This window comes from Oncorhynchus gorbuscha, linkage group LG14 (genome assembly GCF_021184085.1).
Source record: "Oncorhynchus gorbuscha isolate QuinsamMale2020 ecotype Even-year linkage group LG14, OgorEven_v1.0, whole genome shotgun sequence".
Taxonomy (NCBI): domain Eukaryota; kingdom Metazoa; phylum Chordata; class Actinopteri; order Salmoniformes; family Salmonidae; genus Oncorhynchus; species Oncorhynchus gorbuscha.
This window is the reverse complement of record NC_060186.1, coordinates 30,809,198-30,830,123: the sequence shown is the minus strand read 5'-3', so window position 1 is coordinate 30,830,123 and position 20,926 is coordinate 30,809,198. Positions and strand designations below refer to the sequence as shown.

At 42.7% G+C, this 20,926-nt stretch overlaps 14 non-coding genes across 14 annotated transcripts; all 14 read left to right on the top strand.

The window, feature by feature from the left end:
• The first annotated feature begins 432 nt into the window (after window positions 1-432).
• On the top strand, window positions 433-514 carry trnas-gcu. Its single transcript has one exon. It is a non-coding gene; the product is annotated as a tRNA-Ser (tRNA).
• A 567-nt stretch (window positions 515-1,081) lies between these two features.
• Window positions 1,082-1,163, top strand: trnas-gcu. Its single transcript has one exon. It is a non-coding gene; the product is annotated as a tRNA-Ser (tRNA).
• Window positions 1,164-1,732: 569 nt separating this feature from the next.
• On the top strand, window positions 1,733-1,814 carry trnas-gcu. Its single transcript has one exon. It is a non-coding gene; the product is annotated as a tRNA-Ser (tRNA).
• Window positions 1,815-3,198: 1,384 nt separating this feature from the next.
• Window positions 3,199-3,280, top strand: trnas-gcu. The gene has a single exon. It is a non-coding gene; the product is annotated as a tRNA-Ser (tRNA).
• A 1,033-nt stretch (window positions 3,281-4,313) lies between these two features.
• Window positions 4,314-4,395, top strand: trnas-gcu. The gene has a single exon. It is a non-coding gene; the product is annotated as a tRNA-Ser (tRNA).
• A 1,380-nt stretch (window positions 4,396-5,775) lies between these two features.
• trnas-gcu lies at window positions 5,776-5,857 on the top strand. Its single transcript has one exon. It is a non-coding gene; the product is annotated as a tRNA-Ser (tRNA).
• A 501-nt stretch (window positions 5,858-6,358) lies between these two features.
• Window positions 6,359-6,440, top strand: trnas-gcu. The gene has a single exon. It is a non-coding gene; the product is annotated as a tRNA-Ser (tRNA).
• A 741-nt stretch (window positions 6,441-7,181) lies between these two features.
• trnas-gcu lies at window positions 7,182-7,263 on the top strand. The gene has a single exon. It is a non-coding gene; the product is annotated as a tRNA-Ser (tRNA).
• Window positions 7,264-8,477: 1,214 nt separating this feature from the next.
• trnas-gcu lies at window positions 8,478-8,559 on the top strand. The gene has a single exon. It is a non-coding gene; the product is annotated as a tRNA-Ser (tRNA).
• Window positions 8,560-10,031: 1,472 nt separating this feature from the next.
• trnas-gcu lies at window positions 10,032-10,113 on the top strand. Its single transcript has one exon. It is a non-coding gene; the product is annotated as a tRNA-Ser (tRNA).
• Window positions 10,114-12,912: 2,799 nt separating this feature from the next.
• trnas-gcu lies at window positions 12,913-12,994 on the top strand. Its single transcript has one exon. It is a non-coding gene; the product is annotated as a tRNA-Ser (tRNA).
• A 2,089-nt stretch (window positions 12,995-15,083) lies between these two features.
• trnas-gcu lies at window positions 15,084-15,165 on the top strand. The gene has a single exon. It is a non-coding gene; the product is annotated as a tRNA-Ser (tRNA).
• A 1,445-nt stretch (window positions 15,166-16,610) lies between these two features.
• Window positions 16,611-16,692, top strand: trnas-gcu. Its single transcript has one exon. It is a non-coding gene; the product is annotated as a tRNA-Ser (tRNA).
• A 2,231-nt stretch (window positions 16,693-18,923) lies between these two features.
• trnas-gcu lies at window positions 18,924-19,005 on the top strand. The gene has a single exon. It is a non-coding gene; the product is annotated as a tRNA-Ser (tRNA).
• Window positions 19,006-20,926: the final 1,921 nt, after the last annotated feature.

Here is a 20,926-nt window from a genome sequence, read left to right as displayed (position 1 = left end):
TGTGGATTATAACACCAACCTCTTCACAAAACTTTTGTTATTTCCTCTCTTACATGGCCCCACATGAATATTGAATCCCTGCGCAATCCTAGAGTGACTAGTAGGATTCAGGTATTGAGAATAGCTTCACCAAGGGCAACCTCAATGGTGGGATTTGAACCGACACCTCAACACACTTAATCAAGCACTTGAGACCACTCGGCCTGACAACACGTTTGTTAAATGTCTCGATGGGATCGACACATGGCCTTGCCAGTGCTCTACCAAACTTCATTGATTTCAATCTAGGGTTTACAACACGTTTGTTAAATGTCTCGATGGGATCGACACATGGCCTTGCCATTGCTCTGCCTAACTTTCATTGATTTCAATCAAGGGTTTACATACAGCAACTACAGATTTTGAAAGTCATTTGCCACTACCAAAATTCAGGATGAGGTGGCCGAGTGGTTAAGGCGATGGACTGCTAATCCATTGTGCTCTGCATGCATGGGTTCGAATCCCATCCTCATCGTGTAACAATTACATTTCTGTGCTTTATTTTGGCACTGGAAGATTTTGACTTTCACAAACACTGGTAAAATTGCTGACTGCCACAGCGAGAGCACAGGACTTGGTATCTGAGTGGTGAAGGCGATGAACTGCATGTGTGGATTATAACACCAACCTCTTCACAAAACTTTTGTTATTTCCTCTCTTACATGGCCCCACATGAATATTGAATCCCTGCGCAATCCTAGAGTGACTAGTAGGATTCAGGTATTGAGAATAGCTTCACCAAGGGCAACCTCAATGGTGGGATTTGAACCGACACCTCAACACACTTAATCAAGCACTTGAGACCACTCGGCCTGACAACACGTTTGTTAAATGTCTCGATGGGATCGACACATGGCCTTGCCAGTGCTCTACCAAACTTCATTGATTTCAATCTAGGGTTTACAACACGTTTGTTAAATGTCTCGATGGGATCGACACATGGCCTTGCCATTGCTCTGCCTAACTTTCATTGATTTCAATCAAGGGTTTACATACAGCAACTACAGTTTTTTGAAAGTCATTTGCCACTACCAAAATTCAGGATGAGGTGGCCGAGTGGTTAAGGCGATGGACTGCTAATCCATTGTGCTCTGCATGCATGGGTTCGAATCCCATCCTCATCGTGTAACAATTACATTTCTGTGCTTTATTTTGGCACTGGAAGATTTTGACTTTCACAAACACTGGTAAAATTGCTGACTGCCACAGCGAGAGCACAGGACTTGGTATCTGAGTGGTGAAGGCGATGAACTGCATGTGTGGATTATAACACCAACCTCTTCACAAAACTTTTGTTATTTCCTCTCTTACATGGCCCCACATGAATATTGAATCCCTGCGCAATCCTAGAGTGACTAGTAGGATTCAGGTATTGAGAATAGCTTCACCAAAGGCAACCTCAATGGTGGGATTTGAACCGAACACCTCAACACACTTAATCAAGCACTTGAGACCACTCGGCCTGACAACACGTTTGTTAAATGTCTCGATGGGATCGACACATGGCCTTGCCAGTGCTCTACCAAACTTCATTGATTTCAATCTAGGGTTTACAACACGTTTGTTAAATGTCTCGATGGGATCGACACATGGCCTTGCCATTGCTCTGCCTAACGTTCATTGATTTCAATCAAGGGTTTACAATACAGCAACTACAGTTTTTTGAAAGTCATTTGCCACTACCAAAATTCAGGATGAGGTGGCCGAGTGGTTAAGGCGATGGACTGCTAATCCATTGTGCTCTGCATGCATGGGTTCGAATCCCATCCTCATCGTGTAACAATTACATTTCTGTGCTTTATTTTGGCACTGGAAGATTTTGACTTTCACAAACACTGGTAAAATTGCTGACTGCCACAGCGAGAGCACAGGACTTGGTATCTGAGTGGTGAAGGCGATGAACTGCATGTGTGGATTATAACACCAACCTCTTCACAAAACTTTTGTTATTTCCTCTCTTACATGGCCCCACATGAATATTGAATCCCTGCGCAATCCTAGAGTGACTAATAGGATTCAGGTATTGAGAATAGCTTCACCAAGGGCAACCTCAATGGTGGGATTTGAACCGAACACCTCAACACACTTAATCAAGCACTTGAGACCACTCGGCCTGACAACACGTTTGTTAAATGTCTCGATGGGATCGACACATGGCCTTGCCAGTGCTCTACCAAACTTCATTGATTTCAATCTAGGGTTTACAACACGTTTGTTAAATGTCTCGATGGGATCGACACATGGCCTTGCCATTGCTCTGCCTAACTTTCATTGATTTCAATCAAGGGTTTACATACAGCAACTACAGTTTTTTGAAAGTCATTTGCCACTACAAAAATTCAGGATGAGGTGGCCGAGTGGTTAAGGCGATGGACTGCTAATCCATTGTCTGCTGCATGGGTTCGAGTCCCATCCTCATTGTGTAACAATTACATTTCTGTGCTTTACTTTGGCACTGGAAGATTTTGACTTTCACAAAAACTGGTAAAACTGCTGACTGCCACAGCGAGAGCACAGGACTTGGTATCTGAGTGGTTAAGGCGATGGACTGCTAATCCATTGTGCTCTGCATGCATGGGTTAGAATCTCATTGTATAACAATTACAATTCTGTGCTTTATTTTGGCACTGGAAGATTTTGACTTTCACAAACACTGGGAAAATTGCTGACTGCCACAGCGAGAGCACAGGACTTGGTATCCGAGTGGTAAAGGCGATGAACTGCATGTGTGGATTATAACACCAACCTCTTCACAAAACATTTGTTATTTCCTCTCTTACATGGCCCCACATGAATATAGAATCCCTGCGCAATCCTAGAGTGACTAATAAGATTCAGGTATTGAAGAATAGCTTCACCAAGGGTAACCTCAATGGTGGGATTTGAACCGACACCTCAACACACTTAATCAAGCACTTGAGACCACTCGGCCTGACAACACGTTTGTTAAATGTCTCGATGGGATCGACATGGCCTTGCCAGTGCTCTACCAAACTTCATTGATTTCAATCTAGGGTTTACAACACGTTTGTTAAATGTCTCGATGGGATCGACACATGGCCTTGCCATTGCTCTGCCTAACTTTCATTGATTTCAATCAAGGGTTTACATACAGCAACTACAGTTTTTTGAAAGTCATTTGCCACTACCAAAATTCAGGATGAGGTGGCCGAGTGGTTAAGGCGATGGACTGCTAATCCATTGTGCTCTGCATGCATGGGTTCGAGTCCCATCCTCATCGTGTAACAATTACATTTCTGTGCTTTATTTTGGCACTGGAAGATTTTGACTTTCACAAACACTGGGAAAATTGCTGACTGCCACAGCGAGAGCACAGGACTTGGTATCTGAGTGGTGAAGGCGATGAACTGCATGTGTGGATTATAACACCAACCTCTTCACAAAACTTTTGTTATTTCCTCTCTTACATGGCCCCACATGAATATTGAATCCCTGCGCAATCCTAGAGTGACTAATAGGATTCAGGTATTGAGAATAGCTTCACCAAAGGCAACCTCAATGGTGGGATTTGAATCCGAACACCTCAACACACTTAATCAAGCACTTGAGACCACTCGGCCTGACAACACGTTTGTTAAATGTCTCGATGGGATCGACACATGGCCTTGCCATTGCTCTGCCTAACTTTCATTGATTTCAATCAAGGGTTTACATACAGCAACTACAGTTTTTTAAATTCATTTGCCAATTCAAAATGGATGAGGTGGCCGAGTGGTTAAGGCGATGGACTGCTAATCCATTGTGCTCTGCATGCATGGGTTAAATCCTCATTGTATAACAATTACAATTCTGTGCTTTATTTTGGCACTGGAAGATTTTGACTTTCACAAACACTGGTAAAATTGCTGACTGCCACAGCGAGAGCACAGGACTTGGTATCTGAGTGGTGAAGGCGATGAACTGCATGTGTGGATTATAACACCAACCTCTTCACAAAACTTTTGTTATTTCCTCTCTTACATGGCCCCACATGAATATTGAATCCCTGCGCAATCCTAGAGTGACTAGTAGGATTCAGGTATTGAGAATAGCTTCACCAAAGGCAACCTCAATGGTGGGATTTGAACCCGAACACCTCAACACACTTAATCAAGCACTTGAGACCACTCGGCCTGACAACACGTTTGTTAAATGTCTCGATGGGATCGACACATGGCCTTGCCATTGCTCTGCCTAACTTTCATTGATTTCAATCAAGGGTTTACATACAGCAACTACAGTTTTTTAAATTCATTTGCCACTTCAAAATACAGGATGAGGTGGCCGAGTGGTTAAGGCGATGGACTGCTAATCCATTGTGCTCTGCATGCATGGGTTCAAATCCCATCCTCATCGTGTAACAATTAAAATTCTGTGCTTTACTTTGGCACTGGAAGATTTTGACTTTCACAAAACTGGTAAAATTGCTGACTGCCACAGCGAGAGCACAGGACTTGGTATCTGAGTGGTTAAGGCGATGGACTGCTAATCCATTGTGCTCTGCATGCATGGGTTAGAATCTCATTGTATAACAATTACAATTCTGTGCTTTATTTTGGCACTGGAAGATTTTGACTTTCACAAACACTGGTAAAATTGCTGACTGCCACAGGGAGAGCACAGGACTTGGTATCTGAGTGGTGAAGGCGATGAACTGCATGTGTGGATTATAACACCAACCTCTTCACAAAACATTTGTTATTTCCTCTCTTACATGGCCCCACATGAATATAGAATCCCTGCGCAATCCTAGAGTGACTAATAGGATTCAGGTATTGAGAATAGCTTCACCAAGGGTAACCTCAATGGTGGGATTTGAACCGACACCTCAACACACTTAATCAAGCACTTGAGACCACTCGGCCTGACAACACGTTTGTTAAATGTCTCGATGGGATCGACACATGGCCTTGCCATTGCTCTGCCTAACTTTCATTGATTTCAATCAAGGGTTTACATACAGCAACTACAGTTTTTTGAAAGTCATTTGCCACTACCAAAATTCAGGATGAGGTGGCCGAGTGGTTAAGGCGATGGACTGCTAATCCATTGTGCTCTGCATGCATGGGTTCGATCCTCATCGTGTAACAATTACATTTCTGTGCTTTATTTTGGCACTGGAAGATTTTGACTTTCACAAACACTGGTAAAATTGCTGACTGCCACAGCGAGAGCACAGGACTTGGTATCTGAGTGGTTAAGGCGATGGACTGCTAATCCATTGTGCTCTGCATGCATGGGTTAGAATCTCATTGTATAACAATTACAATTCTGTGCTTTATTTTGGCACTGGAAGATTTTGACTTTCACAAACACTGGTAAAATTGCTGACTGCCACAGGGAGAGCACAGGACTTGGTATCTGAGTGGTGAAGGCGATGAACTGCATGTGTGGATTATAACACCAACCTCTTCACAAAACATTTGTTATTTCCTCTCTTACATGGCCCCACATGAATATAGAATCCCTGCGCAATCCTAGAGTGACTAATAGGATTCAGGTATTGAGAATTAGCTTCACCAAGGGTAACCTCAATGGTGGGATTTGAACCGACACCTCAACACACTTAATCAAGCACTTGAGACCACTCGGCCTGACAACACGTTTGTTAAATGTCTCGATGGGATCGACACATGGCCTTGCCATTGCTCTGCCTAACTTTCATTGATTTCAATCAAGGGTTTACATACAGCAACTACAGTTTTTTGAAAGTCATTTGCCACTACCAAAATTCAGGATGAGGTGGCCGAGTGGTTAAGGCGATGGACTGCTAATCCATTGTGCTCTGCATGCATGGGTTCGAATCCCATCCTCATCGTGTAACAATTACATTTCTGTGCTTTATTTTGGCACTGGAAGATTTTGACTTTCACAAACACTGGGAAAATTGCTGACTGCCACAGCGAGAGCACAGGACTTGGTATCTGAGTGGTGAAGGCGATGAACTGCATGTGTGGATTATAACACCAACCTCTTCACAAAACTTTTGTTATTTCCTCTCTTACATGGCCCCACATGAATATTGAATCCCTGCGCAATCCTAGAGTGACTAATAGGATTCAGGTATTGAGAATAGCTTCACCAAAGGCAACCTCAATGGTGGGATTTGAACCCGAACACCTCAACACACTTAATCAAGCACTTGAGACCACTCGGCCTGACAACACGTTTGTTAAATGTCTCGTTAAATGTCTCGATGGGATCGACACATGGGATCCTGGCCTTGCCATTGCTCTGCCTAACTTTCATTGATTTCAATCAAGGGTTTACATACAGCAACTACAGTTTTTTTAAATTCATTTGCCACTTCAAAATACAGGATGAGGTGGCCGAGTGGTTAAGGCGATGGACTGCTAATCCATTGTGCTCTGCATGCATGGGTTCAAATCCCATCCTCATCGTGTAACAATTAAAATTCTGTGCTTTACTTTGGCACTGGAAGATTTTGACTTTCACAAAAACTGGGAAAATTGCTGACTGCCACAGCGAGAGCACAGGACTTGGTATCTGAGTGGTTAAGGCGATGGACTGCTAATCCATTGTGCTCTGCATGCATGGGTTAGAATCTCATTGTATAACAATTACAATTCTGTGCTTTATTTTGGCACTGGAAGATTTTGACTTTCACAAACACTGGTAAAATTGCTGACTGCCACAGGGAGAGCACAGGACTTGGTATCTGAGTGGTGAAGGCGATGAACTGCATGTGTGGATTATAACACCAACCTCTTCACAAAACATTTGTTATTTCCTCTCTTACATGGCCCCACATGAATATAGAATCCCTGCGCAATCCTAGAGTGACTAATAGGATTCAGGTATTGAGAATTAGCTTCACCAAGGGCAACCTCAATGGTGGGATTTGAACCGAACACCTCAACACACTTAATCAAGCACTTGAGACCACTCGGCCTGACAACACGTTTGTTAAATGTCTCGATGGGATCGACACATGGCCTTGCCAGTGCTCTACCAAACTTTCATTGATTTCAATCTAGGGTTTACAACACGTTTGTTAAATGTCTCGATGGGATCGACACATGGCCTTGCCATTGCTCTGCCTAACTTTCATTGATTTCAATCAAGGGTTTACATACAGCAACTACAGTTTTTTAAAGTCATTTGCCACTACCAAAATTCAGGATGAGGTGGCCGAGTGGTTAAGGCGATGGACTGCTAATCCATTGTGCTCTGCATGCATGGGTTCGAGTCCCATCCTCATCGTGTAACAATTACATTTCTGTGCTTTATTTTGGCACTGGAAGATTTTGACTTTCACAAACACTGGTAAAATTGCTGACTGCCACAGCGAGAGCACAGGACTTGGTATCTGAGTGGTGAAGGCGATGAACTGCATGTGTGGATTATAACACCAACCTCTTCACAAAACTTTTGTTATTTCCTCTCTTACATGGCCCCACATGAATATTGAATCCCTGCGCAATCCTAGAGTGACTAATAGGATTCAGGTATTGAGAATAGCTTCACCAAAGGCAACCTCAATGGTGGGATTTGAACCCGAACACCTCAACACACTTAATCAAGCACTTGAGACCACTCGGCCTGACAACACGTTTGTTAAATGTCTCGATGGGATCGACACATGGCCTTGACAGTGCTCTACCAAACTTCATTGATTTCAATCTAGGGTTTACAACACGTTTGTTAAATGTCTCGATGGGATCGACACATGGCCTTGCCATTGCTCTGCCTAACTTTCATTGATTTCAATCAAGGGTTTACATACAGCAACTACAGTTTTTTGAAAGTCATTTGCCACTACTAAAATTCAGGATGAGGTGGCCGAGTGGTTAAGGCGATGGACTGCTAATCCATGCTCTGCATGCATGGGTTCGAGTCCCATCCTCATCGTGTAACAATTACATGTCTGTGCTTTATTTTGGCACTGGAAGACTTCATTGTGCTCTGCATGCATGGGTTCGAGTCCCATCCTCATCGTGTAACAATTACATTTCTGTGCTTTATTTTGGCACTGGAAGATTTTGACTTTCACAAACACTGGGAAAATTGCTGACTGCCACAGCGAGAGCACAGGACTTGGTATCTGAGTGGTGAAGGCGATGAACTGCATGTGTGGATTATAACACCAACCTCTTCACAAAACTTTTGTTATTTCCTCTCTTACATGGCCCCACATGAATATTGAATCCCTGCGCAATCCTAGAGTGACTAATAGGATTCAGGTATTGAGAATAGCTTCACCAAAGGCAACCTCAATGGTGGGATTTGAACCCGAACACCTCAACACACTTAATCAAGCACTTGAGACCACTCGGCCTGACAACACGTTTGTTAAATGTCTCGATGGGATCGACACATGGCCTTGCCATTGCTCTGCCTAACTTTCATTGATTTCAATCAAGGGTTTACATACAGCAACTACAGTTTTTAAATTCATTTGCCACTTCAAAATACAGGATGAGGTGGCCGAGTGGTTAAGGCGATGGACTGCTAATCCATTGTGCTCTGCATGCATGGGTTCGAATCCCATCCTCATTGTGTAACAATTAAAATTCTGTGCTTTACTTTGGCACTGGAAGATTTTGACTTTCACAAAAACTGGTAAAATTGCTGACTGCCACAGCGAGAGCACAGGACTTGGTATCTGAGTGGTTAAGGCGATGGACTGCTAATCCATTGTGCTCTGCATGCATGGGTTAGAATCTCATTGTATAACAATTACAATTCTGTGCTTTATTTTGGCACTGGAAGATTTTGACTTTCACAAACACTGGTAAAATTGCTGACTGCCACAGCGAGAGCACAGGACTTGGTATCTGAGTGGTGAAGGCGATGAACTGCATGTGTGGATTATAACACCAACCTCTTCACAAAACTTTTGTTATTTCCTCTCTTACATGGCCCCACATGAATATTGAATCCCTGCGCAATCCTAGAGTGACTAGTAGGATTCAGGTATTGAGAATAGCTTCACCAAAGGCAACCTCAATGGGGATTTGAACCGAACACCTCAACACACTTAATCAAGCACTTGAGACCACTCGGCCTGACAACACGTTTGTTAAATGTCTCGATGGGATCGACACATGGCCTTGCCATTGCTCTGCCAAACTTTCATTGATTTCAATCAAGGGTTTACAACAGCAACTACAGTTTTTTAAATTCATTTGCCACTTCATAAAAATACAGGATGAGGTGGCCGAGTGGTTAAGGCGATGGACTGCTAATCCATTGTGCTCTGCATGCATGGGTTCGAATCCCATCCACATCGTGTAACAATTAAAATTCTGTGCTTTACTTTGGCACTGGAAGATTTTGACTTTCACAAAAACTGGTAAAATTGCTGACTGCCACAGCGAGAGCACAGGACTTGGTATCTGAGTGGTTAAGGCGATGGACTGCTAATCCATTGTGCTCTGCATGCATGGGTTAGAATCTCAGTGTATAACAATTACAATTCTGTGCTTTATTTTGGCACTGGAAGATTTTGACTTTCACAAACACTGGTAAAATTGCTGACTGCCACAGGGAGAGCACAGGACTTGGTATCTGAGTGGTGAAGGCGATGAACTGCATGTGTGGATTATAACACCAACCTCTTCACAAAACTTTTGTTATTTCCTCTCTTACATGGCCCCACATGAATATTGAATCCCTGCGCAATCCTAGAGTGACTAATAGGATTCAGGTATTGAGAATAGCTTCACCAAGGCAACCTCAATGGTGGGATTTGAACCGAACACCTCAACACACTTAATCAAGCACTTGAGACCACTCGGCCTGACAACACGTTTGTTAAATGTCTCGATGGGATCGACACATGGCCTTGCCAGTGCTCTACCAAACTTCATTGATTTCAATCTAGGGTTTACAACACGTTTGTTAAATGTCTCGATGGGATCGACACATGGCCTTGCCATTGCTCTGCCTAACTTTCATTGATTTCAATCAAGGGTTTACATACAGCAACTACAGTTTTTTGAAAGTCATTTGCCACTACCAAAATTCAGGATGAGGTGGCCGAGTGGTTAAGGCGATGGACTGCTAATCCATTGTGCTCTGCATGCATGGGTTCGAGTCCCATCTTCATCGTGTAACAATTACATTTCTGTGCTTTATTTTGGCACTGGAAGATTTTGACTTTCACAAACACTGGGAAAATTGCTGACTGCCACAGCGAGAGCACAGGACTTGGTATCCGAGTGGTGAAGGCAATGAACTGCATGTGTGGATTATAACACCAACCTCTTCACAAAACATTTGTTATTTCCTCTCTTACATGGCCCCACATGAATATAGAATCCCTGTGCAATCCTAGAGTGACTAATAAGATTCAGGTATTGAAGAATAGCTTCACCAAGGGTAACCTCAATGGTGGGATTTGAACCGACACCTCAACACACTTAATCAAGCACTTGAGACCACTCGGCCTGACAACACGTTTGTTAAATGTCTCGATGGGATCGACACATGGCCTTGCCAGTGCTCTACCAATGCTCTACCAAACTTCATTGATTTCAATCAAGGGTTTACATACAGCAACTACAGATTTTGAAAGTCATTTGCCAAATTTAGGATGAGGTGGCTGGTTAAGGCGATGGACTGCTAATCCATGCTCTGCATGCATGGGTTCCCCATCCTCATCGGCCAATTACATTTCTGTGCTCACTGGAAGATTTTGACTTTCACAAACACTGGGAAAATTGCTGACTGCCACAGTTCTGAGTGGATTTCTGCTAATCCATTGTGCTCTGCATGCATGGGTTTGAATCCCATCCTCATCGTGTAACAATTAAATTTCTGTGCTTTATTTTGGCACTGGAAGATTTTGACTTTCACAAACACTGGGAAAATTGCTGACTGCCACAGTGAGGGACTTTGTATCTGAGTGGTTAAGGCGATGGACTGCTAATCCATTGTGCTCTGCATGCATGGGTTCGAATCCCATCCTCATCGTGTAACAATTAATTTTCTGTGCTTTATTTTGGCACTGGAAGATTTTGACTTTCACAAACACTGGGAAAATTGCTGACTGCCACAGCGAGAGCACAGGACTTGGTATCTGAGTGGTAAAGGCGATGGACTGCTAATCCATTGTGCTCTTCATGCATGGGTTAGAATCTCATTGTATAACAATTAAAATTCTGTGCTTTTTTTGGCACTGGAAGATTTTGACTTTCACAAAAACTGGTAAAATTGCTGACTGCCACAGCGAGAGCACAGGACTTGGTATCTGAGTGGTTAAGGCGATGGACTGCTAATCCATTGTGCTCTGCATGCATGGGTTAGAATCTCATTGTATAAAAATTACAATTCTGTGCTTTATTTTGGCACTGGAAGATTTTGACTTTCACAAAAACTGGTAAAATTGCTGACTGCCACAGCGAGAGCACAGGACTTGGTATCTGGGTGGTTAAGGCGGTGGACTGCTAATCCATTGTGCTCTGCATGCATGGGTTTGAATCCCATCCTCATCGTGTAACAATTAATTTTCTGTGCTTTATTTTGGCACTGGAAGATTTTGACTTTCACAAACACTGGGAAAATTGCTGACTGCCACAGCGAGAGCACAGGACTTGGTATCTAAGTGGTAAAGGCGATGGACTGCTAATCCATTGTGCTCTTCATGCATGGGTTAGAATCTCATTGTATAACAATTAAAATTCTGTGCTTTTTTTGGCACTGGAAGATTTTGACTTTCACAAAAACTTAAATTGTGACTGCGACAGCGAGAGCACAGGACTTGGTATCTGAGTGGTTAAGGGATGGACTGCTAATCCATTGTGCTCTGCATGCAAAATCTTAATTGATTTACAATTCTGTGCTTTATTTTGGCACTGGAAGATTTTGACTTTCACAAAAACTGGTAAAATTGCTGACTGCCACAAGAGCACAGGACTTGGTATCTGGGTGGTTAAGGCGGTGGACTGCTAATCCATTGTGCTCTGCATGCATGGGTTTCAATCAATCCCATCCTCATCGTGTAACAATTAATTTTCTGTGCTTTATTTTGGCACTGGAAGATTTTGACTTTCACTAACACTGGGAAAATTGCTGACTGCCACAGATGAGCACAGGACTTGGTATCTGAGTGGTAAAGGCGATGGACTGCTAATCCATTGTGCTCTTCATGCATGGGTTAGAATCTCATTGTATAACAATTAAAATTCTGTGCTTTTTTTGGCACTGGAAGATTTTGACTTTCACAAAAACTGGTAAAATTGCTGACTGCCACAGCGAGAGCACAGGACTTGGTATCTGAGTGGTTAAGGCGATGGACTGCTAATCCATTGTGCTCTGCATGCATGGGTTAGAATCTCATTGTATAACAATTACAATTCTGTGCTTTATTTTGGCACTGGAAGATTTTGACTTTCACAAACACTGGGAAAATTGCTGACTGCCACAGGGAGAGCACAGGACTTGGTATCTGAGTGGTGAAGGCGATGAACTGCATGTGTGGATTATAACACCAACCTCTTCACAAAACATTTGTTATTTCCTCTCTTACATGGCCCCACATGAATATAGAATCCCTGCGCAATCCTAGAGTGACTAATAGGATTCAGGTATTGAGAATAGCTTCACCAAGGGCAACCTCAATGGTGGGATTTGAACCGAACACCTCAACACACTTAATCAAGCACTTGAGACCACTCGGCCTGACAACACGTTTGTTAAATGTCTCGATGGGATCGACACATGGCCTTGCCAGTGCTCTACCAAACTTCATTGATTTCAATCTAGGGTTTACAACACGTTTGTTAAATGTCTCGATGGGATCGACACATGGCCTTGCCATTGCTCTGCCTAACTTTCATTGATTTCAATCAAGGGTTTACATACAGCAACTACAGATTTTGAAAGTCATTTGCCACTAACAAAATTCAGGATGAGGTGGCCGAGTGGTTAAGGCGATGGACTGCTAATCCATTGTGCTCTGCATGCATGGGTTCGAATCCCATCCTCATCGTGTAACAATTACATTTCTGTGCTTTATTTTGGCACTGGAAGATTTTGACTTTCACAAACACTGGGAAAATTGCTGACTGCCACAGCGAGAGCACAGGACTTGGTATCTGAGTGGTTAAGGCGATGGACTGCTAATCCATTGTGCTCTGCATGCATGGGTTTGAATCCCATCCTCATTGTATAACAATTAAATTTCTGTGCTTTATTTTGGCACTGGAAGATTTTGACTTTCACAAACACTGGGAAAATTGCTGACTGCCACAGCGAGAGCACAGGACTTGGTATCTGAGTGGTAAAGGCGATGGACTGCTAATCCATTGTGCTCTTCATGCATGGGTTAGAATCTCATTGTATAACAATTCAAATTCTGTGCTTTTTTTGGCACTGGAAGATTTTGACTTTCACAAAAACTGGTAAAATTGCTGACTGCCACAGCGAGAGCACAGGACTTGGTATCTGAGTGGTTAAGGCGATGGACTGCTAATCCATTGTGCTCTGCATGCATGGGTTAGAATCTCATTGTATAACAATTACAATTCTGTGCTTTATTTTGGCACTGGAAGATTTTGACTTTCACAAAAACTGGTAAAATTGCTGACTGCCACAGCGAGAGCACAGGACTTGGTATCTGGGTGGTTAAGGCGGTGGACTGCAATGTGTCTGCATGATTTGAACCCATCCTCAACACAATTAATTTTCTGTGCTTTATTTTGGCACTGGAAGATTTTGACTTTCACAAACACTGGGAAAATTGCTGACTGACAACAGCGAGAGCACAGGACTGTATCTAAGTGGTAAAGGCGATGGACTGCTAATCCATTGTGCTCTTCATGCATGGGTTAGAATCTCATTGTATAACAATTAAAATTCTGTGCTTTTTTTGGCACTGGAAGATTTTGACTTTCACAAAAACTGGTAAAATTGCTGACTGCAGCGAGAGCACAGGACTTGGTATCTGAGTGGTTAAGGCGATGGACTGCTAATCCATTGTGCTCTGCATGCATGGGTTAGAATCTCATTGTATAACAATTACAATTCTGTGCTTTATTTTGGCACTGGAAGATTTTGACTTTCACAAAAACTGGTAAAACTGCTGACTGCCACAGGAGAGCACAGGACTTGCCATTGCTCTTAAGCCTGGACTGCTAATCCATTGATTTGCATGCATGGGTTTAATCCCATCCTCATCGTGTAACAATTAATTTTCTGTGCTTTATTTTGGCACTGGAAGATTTTGATTTCACAAACACTGGGAAAATTGCTGACTGGATGAGGGACTTGGTATCTGAGTGGTTAAGGCGATGGACTGCTAATCCATTGTGCTCTTCATGCATGGGTTAGAATCTCATTGTATAACAATTAAAATTCTGTGCTTTTTTTGGCACTGGAAGATTTTGACTTTCACAAAAACTGGTAAAATTGCTGACTGCCACAGCGAGAGCACAGGACTTGGTATCTGAGTGGTTAAGGCGATGGACTGCTAATCCATTGTGCTCTGCATGCATGGGTTAGAATCTCATTGTATAACAATTACAATTCTGTGCTTTATTTTGGCACTGGAAGATTTTGACTTTCACAAACACTGGGAAAATTGCTGACTGCCACAGGGAGAGCACAGGACTTGGTATCTGAGTGGTGAAGGCGATGAACTGCATGTGTGGATTATAACACCAACCTCTTCACAAAACATTTGTTATTTCCTCTCTTACATGGCCCCACATGAATATAGAATCCCTGCGCAATCCTAGAGTGACTAATAGGATTCAGGTATTGAGAATAGCTTCACCAAGGGCAACCTCAATGGTGGGATTTGAACCCAAACACCTCAACACACTTAATCAAGCACTTGAGACCACTCGGCCTGACAACACGTTTGTTAAATGTCTCGATGGGATCGACACATGGCCTTGCCAGTGCTCTACCAAACTTCATTGATTTCAATCTAGGGTTTACAACACGTTTGTTAAATGTCTCGATGGGATCGACACATGGCCTTGCCATTGCTCTGCCTAACTTTCATTGATTTCAATCAAGGGTTTACATACAGCAACTACAGATTTTGAAAGTCATTTGCCACTACCAAAATTCAGGATGAGGTGGCCGAGTGGTTAAGGCGATGGACTGCTAATCCATTGTGCTCTGCATGCATGGGTTCGAATCCCATCCTCATCGTGTAACAATTACATTTCTGTGCTTTATTTTGGCACTGGAAGATTTTGACTTTCACAAACACTGGGAAAATTGCTGACTGCCACAGCGAGAGCACAGGACTTGGTATCTGAGTGGGTAAGGCGATGAACTGCTAATCCATTGTGCTCTGTATGCATGGGTTATAATCCCATCCTCATTGTAACAATTAAATTTGTGCTTTATTTTGGCACTGGAAGATTTTGACTTTCACAAACACTGGGAAAATTGCTGACTGCTACAGTGAGTCCACAGGACTTTGTATCTGGGTGGTTAAGGCGGTGGACTGCTAATCCATTGTGCTCTGCATGCATGGGTTTGAATCCCATCCTCATCGTGTAACAATTAATTTTCTGTGCTTTATTTTGGCACTGGAAGATTTTGACTTTCACAAACACTGGGAAAATTGCTGACTGCCAAGCGAGAGTCACAGGACTTGGTATCTGAGTGGTAAAGGCGATGGACTGCTAATCCATTGTGCTCTTCATGCATGGGTTAGAATCTCATTGTATAACAATTAAAATTCTGTGCTTTTTTTAAATGCACTGGAAGATTTTGACTTTCACAAAAACTGGTAAAATTGCTGACTGCCACAGCGAGAGCACAGGACTTGGATATCTGAGTGGTTAAGGCGATGGACTGCTAATCCATTGTGCTCTGCATGCATGGGTTAGAATCTCATTGTATAACAATTACAATTCTGTGCTTTATTTTGGCACTGGAAGATTTTGACTTTCACAAAAACTGGTAAAATTGCTGACTGCCACAGCGAGAGCACAGGACTTGGTATCTGGGTGGTTAAGGCGGTGGACTGCTAATCCATTGTGCTCTGCATGCATGGGTTCGAATCCCATCCTCATCGTGTAACAATTACATTTCTGTGCTTTATTTTGGCACTGGAAGATTTTGACTTTCACAAACACTGGGAAAATTGCTGACTGCCACAGGGAGAGCACAGGACTTGGTATCTGAGTGGTGAAGGCGATGAACTGCATGTGTGGATTATAACACCAACCTCTTCACAAAACATTTGTTATTTCCTCTCTTACATGGCCCCACATGAATATAGAATCCCTGCGCAATCCTAGAGTGACTAATAGGATTCAGGTATTGAGAATTAGCTTCACCAAGGGCAACCTCAATGGTGGGATTTGAACCGACACCTCAACACACTTAATCAAGCACTTTGAGACCACTCGGCCTGACAACACGTTTGTTAAATGTCTCGATGGGATCGACACATGGCCTTGCCAGTGCTCTACCAAACTTCATTGATTTCAATCTAGGGTTTACAACACGTTTGTTAAATGTCTCGATGGGATCGACACATGGCCTTGCCATTGCTCTGCCTAACTTTCATTGATTTCAATCAAGGGTTTACATACAGCAACTACAGTTTTTGAAAGTCATTTGCCACTACCAAAATTCAGGATGAGGTGGCCGAGTGGTTAAGGCGATGGACTGCTAATCCATTGTGCTCTGCATGCATGGGTTCAAATCCCATCCTCATCGTGTAACAATTACATTTCTGTGCTTTATTTTGGCACTGGAAGATTTTGACTTTCACAAACACTGGGAAAATTGCTGACTGCCACAGCGAGAGCACAGGACTTGGTATCTGAGTGGTTAAGGCGATGGACTGCTAATCCATTGTGCTCTGCATGCATGGGTTAGAATCTCATTGTAAACAATTAAATTCTGTGCTTTATTTTGGCACTGGAAGATTTTGACTTTCACAAACACTGGGAAAATTGCTGACTGCCACAGTGAGTCCACAGGACTTGGTATCTGAGTGGTTAAGAACTGCATGTGGATTATAATCCATTGTCTTCTGCAAAACATGGGTTAATCCCATCCTCATGGCCCCAATGAATTAATTTTCTGAATTTTGGCACTGGAAGATTTTGACTTTCACAAACACTGGAAAATTGTGACTACAGCGAGAGATTCAGGTATCTGAGTGGTAATGGACTGCTTCCATTGTGCTCTTCATGCATGGGTTTGAATCCATTGACACCTCAACAATTAATCAAGCACTGTGACTTTTTTTTGGCACTGAAACATTTTGAAATTTCACAAAAACTGGTAAAATTGCTGACTGCCACAGCAAAGCACAGGACTTGGTATCTGAGTGGTTAAGGCATGGACTGCTAATCCATTGTGCTCTGCATGCATGGGTTAGAATCTCATTGTATAAAAATTACAATTCTGTGCTTTATTTTGGCACTGGAAGATTTTGACTTTCACAAAAACTGGTAAAATTCTGACTGGATGAGCACAGGACTTGGTATCTGGTGGTTAAGGCGGTGGACTGCTAATCCATTGTGCTCTGCATGCATGGGTTCGAATCCCATCCTCATCGTGTAACAATTAATTTTCTGTGCTTTATTTTGGCACTGGAAGATTTTGACTTTCACAAACACTGGGAAAATTGCTGACTGCCACAGCGAGAGCACAGGACTTGGTATCTAAGTGGTAAGGCGATGGACTGCTAATCCATTGTGCTTTCATGCCTCATTGTATAACAATTAAAATTCTGTGCTTTTTTTGGCACTGGAAGATTTTGACTTTCATTGAAAATTTGACTGCCAATCGAGAGGGACTTGGTATCTGAGTGGTTAAGGCGATGGACTGCTAATCCATTGTGCTCTGCATGGGTTGGGTTAGAATCTCATTGTATAACAATTTCTGTGCTTTATTTTGGCACTGGAAGATTTTGACTTTCACAAAAACTGGTAAAATTGCTGACTGCCACAGCGAGAGCACAGGACTTGGTATCTGGGTTTAAGGCACCTGGACTGCTAATCCATTGTGCTCTGCATGCATGGGTTTCCCATCCTCATCGGATAACAATTAATTTTCTGTGCTTTATTTTTCACTGGAAGATTTTGACTTTCACAAACACTGGGAAAATTCACTGCCACAGCGAGGGACTTGGTATCTGAGTGGTTAAGGCGATGGACTGCTAATCCATTGTGCTCTGCATGCATGGGTTAGAATCTCATTGTATAACAATTACAATTCTGTGCTTTATTTTGGCACTGGAAGATTTTGACTTTCACAAAAACTGGTAAAATTGCTGACTGCCACAGCGAGAGCACAGGACTTGGTATCTGAGTGGTTAAGGCGATGGACTGCTAATCCATTGTGCTCTGCATGCATGGGTTAGAATCTCATTGTATAACAATTACAATTCTGTGCTTTATTTTGGCACTGGAAGATTTTGACTTTCACAAACACTGGTAAAATTGCTGACTGCCACAGGGAGAGCACAGGACTTGGTATCTGAGTGGTGAAGGCGATGAACTGCATGTGTGGATTATAACACCAACCTCTTCACAAAACATTTGTTATTTCCTCTCTTACATGGCCCCACATGAATATAGAATCCCTGCGCAATCCTAGAGTGACTAATAGGATTCAGGTATTGAGAATAGCTTCACCAAGGGCAACCTCAATGGTGGGATTTGAACCGACACCTCAACACACTTAATCAAGCACTTGAGACCACTCGGCCTGACAACACGTTTGTTAAATGTCTCGATGGGATCGACACATGGCCTTGCCAGTGCTCTACCAAACTTCATTGATTTCAATCTAGGGTTTACAACACGTTTGTTAAATGTCTCGATGGGATCGACACGGCCTTGCCATTGCTCTGCCTAACTTTCATTGATTTCAATCAAGGGTTTACATACAGCAACTACAGATTTTGAAAGTCATTTGCCACTACCAAAATTCAGGATGAGGTGGCCGAGTGGTTAAGGCGATGGACTGCTAATCCATTGTGCTCTGCATGCATGGGTTCGAATCCCATCCTCATCGTGTAACAATTACATTTCTGTGCTTTATTTTGGCACTGGAAGATTTTGACTTTCACAAACACTGGGAAAATTGCTGACTGCCACAGCGAGAGCACAGGACTTGGTATCTGAGTGGTTAAGGCGATGGACTGCTAATCCATTGTGCTCTGTGCATGGGTTAGAATCCCATCCTCATCGTATAACAATTAAATTTCTGTGCTTTATTTTGGCACTGGAAGATTTTGACTTTCACAAACACTGGGAAAATTGCTGACTGCCACAGCGAGAGCACAGGACTTGGTATCTGAGTGGTAAAGGCGATGGACTGCTAATCCATTTGGAATATAACACCAACCTCTTCATGCATTTAGAATCTCATTGTATAACAATGAATATAAATTCTGTGCTTTTTTTGGTGACTAAGATTTTGGTACTTGACAAAAGCTTCAAAATTGCTGACTGCCACAGCGAGAACACAGGACTTGGTATCTGAATGGTTAAGGACTTGAACATGACATTGTATAACACACTTTTGGCACTAATTTTGACTTTCACAAAACTTGAGACCACTCGAGAGCACAGGACAACATCTGGGTGGTTAAATGGACTGCTAATCCATTGTGCTCTGCATGCATGGGTTTTGAATCCCATCCTCATCAACACAACAATTAATTTTCTGTGCTTTATTTTGGCACTGGAAGATTTTGACTTTCACAAACACTGGAAAATTGCTGACTGCCACAGCGAGAGCACAGGACTTGGTATCTAAGTGGTAAAGGCGATGGACTGCTAATCCATTGTGCTCTTCTTGCATGGGTTAGAATCTCATTGTATAACAATTAAAATTCTGTGCTTTTTTTGGCACTGGAAGATTTTGACTTTCACAAAAACTGGTAAAATTGCTGACTGCCACAGCGAGAGCACAGGACTTGATCTGAGTGGTTAAGGCGATGGACTGCTAATCCATTGTGCTCTGCATGCATGGGTTAGAATCTCATTGTATAACAATTACAATTCTGTGCTTTATTTTGGCACTGGAAGATTTTGACTTTCACAAAAACTGGTAAAATTGCTGACTGCCACAGCGAGAGCACAGGACTTGGTATTGATGGACTGCTAATCCATTGTGCTCTGCATGCATGGGTTCGAATCCCATCCTCATCGTGTAACAATTAATTTTCTGTGCTTTATTTTGGCACTGGAAGATTTTGACTTTCACAAACACTGGGAAAATTGCTGACTGCCACAGCGAGAGCACAGGACTTGGTATCTGAGTGGTTAAGGCGATGGACTGCTAATCCATTGTGCTCTGCATGCATGGGTTAGAATCTCATTGTATAACAATTAAAATTCTGTGCTTTATTTTGGCACTGGAAGATTTTGACTTTCACAAAAACTGGTAAAATTGCTGACTGCCACAGCGAGAGCACAGGACTTGGTATCTGAGTGGTTAAGGCGATGGACTGCTAATCCATTGTGCTCTGCATGCATGGGTTAGAATCTCATTGTATAACAATTACAATTCTGTGCTTTATTTTGGCACTGGAAGATTTTGACTTTCACAAACACTGGTAAAATTGCTGACTGCCACAGCGAGAGCACAGGACTTGGTATCTGAGTGGTGAAGGCGATGAACTGCATGTGTGGATTATAACACCAACCTCTTCACAAAACATTTGTTATTTCCTCTCTTACATGGCCCCACATGAATATTGAATCCCTGCGCAATCCTAGAGTGACTAATAGGATTCAGGTATTGAGAATAGCTTCACCAAGGGCAACCTCAATGGTGGGATTTGAACCGACACCTCAACACACTTAATCAAGCACTTGAGACCACTCGGCCTGACAACACGTTTGTTAAATGTCTCGATGGGATCGACACATGGCCTTGCCAGTGCTCTACCAAACTTCATTGATTTCAATCTAGGGTTTACAACACG